At 48.0% G+C, this 7,597-nt stretch overlaps 1 protein-coding gene and 1 long non-coding RNA gene across 3 annotated transcripts in view; one reads left to right on the top strand and one right to left on the bottom strand.

Annotated features, from left to right (window-relative positions):
• Positions 1 to 7,597, bottom strand: part of LOC107664006 (tetra-peptide repeat homeobox protein 1-like) — a 14,550-nt gene that overhangs the window by 4,324 nt on the left and 2,629 nt on the right. The gene's annotated exons all lie outside the window — the stretch shown is intronic.
• The window catches only part of LOC107664007 (uncharacterized), a 22,400-nt gene continuing 15,062 nt past the window's right edge, over positions 260 to 7,597 (top strand). The window contains exons 1-3 of one of the 2 annotated variants that reach the window (XR_001631415.1): positions 260 to 271; positions 3,094 to 3,099; positions 5,203 to 5,281. This is a non-coding gene — a long non-coding RNA (uncharacterized LOC107664007). Of the gene's footprint in view, positions 272 to 3,093; positions 3,100 to 5,202; positions 5,282 to 5,977; positions 6,055 to 7,597 lie in introns of those variants that run through there. The other variant, XR_001631414.1, reaches the window with a different exon arrangement.

Raw genomic sequence — 7,597 nt, forward strand, 5'->3', positions numbered from 1 at the left:
TTCTCCATTTCCAGGCTGTGATTGGCTGTTTCCATCAGAGTGGGGGGACACGGTGTGGAACTTATGTGCATAGTCCAAACACACATTTAGAAAAGTGTCACTAAAGCTTTACTAGTGCATTATTCACTTACCAAACCACAACCAGAATACCTTTGACAATGTTACGAACACATTAAGTCCAAACATGATGGAAGAAGACTGAACTGTCATGCATGCATTCATTTGTCCATTAACAGCTGAGTTTGTGTAAGATGTTGCACTACACGTCGCTGTCACTGAGAATACTTATTTCTCTGAATAAGTATGAGATGTGTGTGTTGTAGTTTGCATCAGTTTAAGGTTTGAGAACATAGTTATGAATGGATTTGGATGGAACTTTGTGATCTCTCTTTGTTTCTTCCACTGCTGCTGCATCCAGAGGTCCTAAGGAATTTTTATGGCGGTCACAGGCCAAAACCTTAGGAATCAGTCTGTTGGTGGGTGAAGGGCAGAAACTGCATTTTCACCAATGAGAAGTCCTATCCTTCCCGGGCTTTGTACCAAAGGCCTTCTTCTTGCCCTCTAAGAGGTGTCTGGCTGTTGTCCTGGCATCTTTATCTGATGGCTGAGTTTGCTTATGTTAGTCCACCAAGATCCAATCAAAATGTAGCAAACCATTGTCCACTATAGGGGTTTAGAGAGGGGCCCCGCCATAAACTGGGCCCTGGAATGTGCTGTCCACTACCCACCATTCATAGGGGCATTCACTATAAACATCATTTATTTTCAACCTTAGGCATACACGACTTTGAAGTCGTTGATCTGGGCGATGCACTAAAAGGAAAAGCAGGAATAAAACACACACACACCTCACCTCCTCCTTCTGACCACTGGCATTAAAGTACAATTTTGCTCAATATGTTCTGTATAGTGCTAAATTAACTACATGTAAGGGTCATTAGAATAATTTCTAAACAGGTTAGAAGCATTCTGGAGAAGATATGTGTAAGGAAAAGTTGTCCTACAAGTAACTTAAAGTCTATTGTTTAAGATATTTAAAGAGAGTATCAAGGTATGTGTAAACATTTAAAAATTTTAAGCAGATTTAGCAGGAAACCAATTTCTTAAATGTCTGGATTGACATAATTTGGTTTGGCACTCTTCAAGCAGTAGGCTATGTGCACCTGCAATTTTTACACAGTTCCTTGCAATGTCTGATTACAGAATCCTCAACTGGTTCACTTGGTACCACATATGACAAAACAAAGAGCAAAGCTCACTTAAATCATAAGTAAATATTGCATTAATATACAGACCAATTAATGAGAGTGGTCATGTTGTATGACATCCATTATCTTGGCTGCACTGTGGATGGTGTAGTTGAAGGGGCTGTATATTGACCAGCAGTGGAGGTTGTAAATTTTAGTGTTTTGTCTAAAGTCTGCAGATGCCTCTAGAGGACTGCATCACAGGTCCAATTAAACTCTTCCTTTCTTTGGAAGGATGACATTTAAGGGAGATTGGATGGCTAGAACTGACAACAACAAATTAGAACAACCCTAACTGTGATCTGCAATGTTTTACTTAACATGTGGCAAGTAAACTAGTTGGTCAGTAGTATCATATGGGGCTTGACCCCCCTTTCCTGACATCCAAAGGGATTGTCATGGGCATGCAAAATCATAACCTTGTAGGTTATAAACAGACTGAAAAGTCTAAACTGGAACACAAAACTGAAGTGGAAAGTAAAGAACCCTTCTTTGGTTGAAGGTGATGTCTGATGTGATACAAGGGCTGGGTGTCTGCTGACACTGGTAGACCCTTTTCAGTTATGGGGTACCCCCTTTCGCCGTGGCTTTAGTCCACACACAGATGTTAGGTGGAGGGGGAGGGGCCCCGACCTGGTTATGCTGAGAAGACCAGGTCTCTGTCATTGGAGGTGTTCTCCTCTGACTTTAAGAAGTAGGTGCTGGATCTCTGCTAAGTTCTCAGCATCCTTACTTTCAGTTCCTCTAGATTTCCTACTTCTGTAATGACTAGGGATGCACCGATAACGATACTGGCACGCTGAGTGGATTGAGCGCGCGGCGGCGCAGATGCGCGAGCTTGTCGAGTGAATATATCTTTCTCACAGACATCACTGGAAAGTTTGTAGTTCGGTCGGATACGTGCTGTATATTGAAGTGGCATACGGTCTATATGCACAAACTAAAGCTGACCGTCTGTGTCCACGCAGTGAAGCCGGGTCAATGTCCCCTACCGGAGATGATTCCTCTGTGTGCTGAAAGCTGTTTCCATGATGGCCAGTGTCCTGCCACACAGAAATGTTGCCCAACCACCGGTGGCTTTGCATGCAGTGAACCACGTGGTCAGGGAAGAGGTCAGGCAAGTTGTCAAGGAAGTGGTCAGGGAAGCGGCCAGGGCCAGGGCCAGGGAAGGGGCCAGGGAAGCGGCCAGGGAAGCGGCGAGGGTCAGGGAAATGGTCAGGGAAGCGGTCAGGGTCAGGCAAGTTGTCAAGGAAGTGGTCAGGGAAGCGGCCAGGGCCAGGGCCAGGGAAGGGGCCAGGGAAGCGGCCAGGGAAGCGGCGAGGGTCAGGGAAGTGGTCAGGGAAGCGGTCAGGGAAGCGGCCAGGGCCAGGAAAGCGGCCAGGGAAGCGGTCAGGTAAGAGGCCAGGCCCAGGGAAGCGGCCAGGGTCAGGGAAGCGGTCAGGGAAGCGGTCAAGGAAATTGTCGGGGATGTGGCCAAGGTCAGGGATGTGGTCAAGTAAATGGTCGATGTGGTCAGGGAAATTGTCAGGGATGTGGTCATTGAAGTGGTCATGGGAGTTTTGCAAAACGCTTACTGGAGATCTTTTCAATTCAGTGCTTTATTAATATGGCACCTCTGATCCTCAGTGGAAGAAAAAAGTGGAGCGTGAAAAGCGGACAGCTCCACCACCTCCGATGTAAACGCAGGGAAGCACTTAGGCAAAAAAGCCGGGTTCGGCTTAAGAAAAACCTTATCTCCACTAAGTGAGAATTTAGTGCACGAGGAATGAACCGAGAGTGCATTAAGCTCACTAACACGTTTAGGTGAAGCCAAGGCCAAGAGCAAAGCTGTCTTGAAGGACAGCAGCTTCAGGTAAATACTTCCCAGGGGCTCAAAAGGGGATTGAGACAGAGCCTCCAGCACCATGGAGAGGGCCCATTCAGGAACAGTTCTCCTGGTAACGGGCAAAGAACGACGGGCACCCTTCATAAATCTGCGGATTAGATGATGCTGCCCGACCGTTGAGCCCTCAAAACCCACATGACAAGCAGAAATAGCTGCCAGGTAGACCTTAATGGTGGAAAAAGACCTGCCTTGTAATTGTCTTGTAAAAAACACAAAATATCAGGAACTGAGCACTGATATGATGTGAGACGACGCCCATCACACCACCCTTCAAACACCTGCCACTTACAGCCATATAAGGACCGAGTAGACACGGCCCTGGCATTCTGTATAGTAGCAACCACACGCGGGGGAAGCCCTAGCGCGTTTAAGTTTGTCCTCTCACGGGCCAGGCCCAGAGAGCCACCCTGTCCGGGTGTGGGTGATAAATCTCCCCGTTCGCTTGAGATAATAGATCTGTGCGGAGGGGGAGGCACCATGGCTGGGCATATAACAGAGGAATTATCTCTGCCAGCCATGGTGCTTTGGGCCACCTGGGTGCTATCAGAATGAGAGACAGGCCCTTCTCTCTCACCCTGGCCAGTGTTGGAGTTATCAGGCACAGGGGAGGAAAAGCATACAGCAGCACTTTGGGCCATGGGTGGGCCAGTGCGTCGACCCCGAGGGGTGCGTCCACGTCCTTTAGCGAGAAGAACATAGGACAATGGCTGTTTTCGCGAGAGGCGAATCGATCTACGGCTGCCTGTCCGAATCTCATCCATATCAAGCCCACTATCTGAGGGTGAAGGCGCCAATCTCCGTAGAGTGGGTTCCCCCTCGATAGAAGGTCCGCGCCTCTGTTCAGAATGCCTGGAACATGAGTCGCGCGTAACGACAGGAAAAACCGCCTGCTCCACACTAAAAGCTTGTGAGCTAGAGCGTGAAGTTTCGATGAGCGCAAACCGCCCTGGCGATTGATATATGCTACCGCTGTGGTATTGTCGCAGCGTACGAGCACATGATGCCCCTGCAGGCGAGGCAGAAAATAATTCAGAGCTTTCCATATGGTCATAAGCTCTAAATAATTTATGTGCGCTGAACGTAGTCTGCTCGGCCACAAACCGTTCACCGTTCTGCCCTCCTGGGTGGCACCCCAGCCTGTTAGGGACGCATCTGTTGTCACGACTTTCCGCAACATCATCATCCCCAAAGGGATTCCCTGTGCATAAAAGCCTGCGCTCCTCCAGTAGCGCAGAGCTGCCATGCAGGCGCGCGTCACTGTTACAGAGTGGCAGAGATCGCGTAACGGGCTGAAATGTAGTGACAAAACCCATTTCATGAACGCCCTCATTCTCAGAAGTCCCAGAGGCAAAACCTGGATAGATGAAGCCATTAGACCCTGCAGTCTGAGACATGTGCGATATTGCACTTTCGCTCCCTCTCTGAACTGTGACACACAGTTCATTAGAGAGCGAATGCGCTCTTGAGAGAGACTGAGCTCAGACTGGAGAGACTGGACACTGAGCTCAGCTCCAAGCCCAGGAAAATCACACTCTGACTGGGTGTAAGGTTGCTTTTGTTCAAATTCACCCTGAACCCGAGAGATGTGATGTGAGTGAGCACACAACGGGTGTCCAGCAGTACTTTCACCTATGATTCGGCTATAATGAGCCAATCGTCTATGTATGTCAAAATCCACAGACCTGACATTCTCAGGGGAGCTAAGCCTGCCTCCACACACAGAGAAAAAGTCCCTGGGCTTAGGGTGAGCCCAAATGGGAGGACTGTGAATTCGTAACATATGCCTTCATAGGCAAAACGAAGAAACTTTCTGTGGGGCGGATAAATGCTTATGTGGAAAAAAGCATCTTTCAGATCGACCGATGTGAACCAGTCATTCTGTTTTATGGCACGGGCCAGAGTGCCGTGGGTTAATATTCTGAAATTGTATTTCCTCAAATGTTTGTTCAACACTCTTAGGTCCAAAATGGGGCGGAGAGAACCGTCCTTCTTTGGAACCAGGAAATATCTTTTCAATTCAGTGCTTTATTAATATGGCATGTTTTCCCTGTTTGTTCAAACAGTTTAGAGATTTTCTCGTTGATTGCTGTTTTATCATGTTTGTTCGGATGCTTGAGCATAACTCACGCTATTCAAAGACGAACCACAGGTGAGAAGATCTGTTGACTTCATTACACAGCCTGAAGAAATGCAGAAATAAGTGATTTCCAGTATTTGAAAATAATTAACACCGTTTAGGAATGAGTAGTAGGTTTTAAAACCCTTTTGATTTGAAGCAGACATATGTAAAATGTGTTTGGGTTTGAGACCTATTGTGAAACCCCTGATTTACAAATGGCTCCCTTTAATAGAAGGGAAGAGATTTCCTCGTTGAGAATGTGAGTGGTGCTCTCCTCCGTGTGAGAGGAAAGAACACCGGTGAAATGCGGGGGTTTTATTACAAACTGCCGTCTGTAGCCCTGCATTACAGTTCGCATCACCGACTCGGGAGCCGAAACAGTCTGCCAGGCTGACTCGTAAGAGCCACCAGAGCCAGGGAAGCGCTGGCATACTCGCATGCGCCCAGTTGGCTCATTTGTGATGCAATGGCGCCCTCTAGTGGACAGACCAGGGGCGACATGCAGGGGTTCAGAGAGATGTTCTCTCTCTGCAGAGAGATGTACTCTCCCTGAAACGAATTCATATGATTCGTTTGTTTTATTGTGTTCTTTCTGTTTTTTGTGTTGGGGAACACAGGGGCCGAAGCCTTTATTAACTGGATGAGGGGAACAAAGTATGTGCCGTGCGGCGACACTGCTTGTGAACTTTTCCTCACACTCCCTGTTTGTTCAAACAGTTTAGAGATTTTCTCGTTGATTGCTGTTTTATCATGTTTGTTCGGATGCTTGAGCATAACTCACGCTATTCAAAGACGAACCACAGGTGAGAAGATCTGTTGACTTCATTACACAGCCTGCAGAAATAAGTGGCTCTCAGTCTTTGAAAGTAATTAACACAGTTTAGGAATGAGTAGTAGGTTTTAAAACACTTGATTTTGAAGCAGACAAATATGTAAAATTTGTATTTAAGTTTGAGACACATTGTGAAACAACAGGTTACTGTCGTAACCCCGGTTCTCTGAAACATTGAGTGGAGAGATCCACCTATGGGAAGGTCATCTGTACCTGACCTCTGCAGAAGCGTCCAATTGCACCAAGTCTGGCTAGACAGACAGAAGCGCGCAGCCAATGCCAGGTAAGGCCCCACCCCCTTACCTGAGAGCATATAAGGCCTGCACGCGACGCTATTCAATAGTTGTCATTCGCTTCTCGCGATCTCTGCACTTCACAGCTCGGGTTGGATTTATCACTGCTCACTTTTCGTGTTATTGTGTTCTTTGTGTTTTTTTGTGTTGGGGAACACAGGGGTTGTGTGAATCACCCATTTGGGAGCTGACAAAGACAGCATCCCCACACAAACCGGAGAGCTGCTTAGAGCTGCTAGTTCAGCCGGTTCGCTAATTTGTGGTACAATGGTGCGATCTCGTAGGGGTTTTTTTTGAAAAAATTGAATTTGTGAGAGAAGTGTGAAGGTAGCTGTGTGGTGACACTGCTTGTGCACTTTTTCCTCACTGTATTCCCCTCTGAAAATGGGGAAACAAGCACTGGGCTACACCGGGAACAGTGCAGCCCGTGCCAGCACTGAACCCCATGACTCTGCCGACAGATAACCTCCGTTGTTTAAACGGGGAAATACGAGGGCAGAACTGGTGTCCGGAGGGCTGGCCGCCCGTGAACTTGAACTCAAAGCCACCTGTGGCTGCGCAACAATTCAGTGGGATTTAGTTTTTTTTTTAATTTTTTTTTTAATCCGGCTGCACAGAGGGAATCTGGCGCGGCGCAGGCTTCCTAGGAAGGTGAAGTTTAAAACCCTTGTCCTCCTTTTCCTTATCATCGCAGCGCTGCTGTATTAGCGCGACGGCAGGCCCGAAGAGCGCCTGGTCAGGCTCGACCGGCGATTCTCTTTCAGGGAGACCGGAAAGATTAAGCCACAGTGCGTGCTCTCCAACCACCAAGAGAGCCATAAAGCGCCCGCTTGTTCGGACAGTTTGACGGGCATTACAGAGAACAAGGTGATTCACCGTGAGTAACTCCCCCCAGAGAACGCGGGTGATGGCGACCCTTTCTTTTGTTATCCCATGTCCACCACCAGTTCGCTGGTAAGCGGATGGCAGGGAGGAGATGCTGAGGGCTCTTACCGCCAAAGCCGGGGCTTAATAAGAGGCCTGATGAATGATCGGAAAAACGATCAATTTTGCCATGTGTTTAGCACATGCTGAGAAGACGGGGAGTAGCAGCTTTCTAGGGCCGGGGAAGTCTCCCGTCGTACGAGTCCTTTTCCTGGTCCGACGCATTTTAAGTACTGCCCATTCAATATTGAGGCGAGCGGTCGCTCGCTCACAAAACTTGAGGAGGACTGATTGGGG

This window comes from Sinocyclocheilus anshuiensis, unplaced genomic scaffold (assembly GCF_001515605.1).
Source record: "Sinocyclocheilus anshuiensis isolate Anshui unplaced genomic scaffold, SAMN03320099.WGS_v1.1 scaffold247, whole genome shotgun sequence".
In the NCBI taxonomy this organism is placed as follows: domain Eukaryota; kingdom Metazoa; phylum Chordata; class Actinopteri; order Cypriniformes; family Cyprinidae; genus Sinocyclocheilus; species Sinocyclocheilus anshuiensis.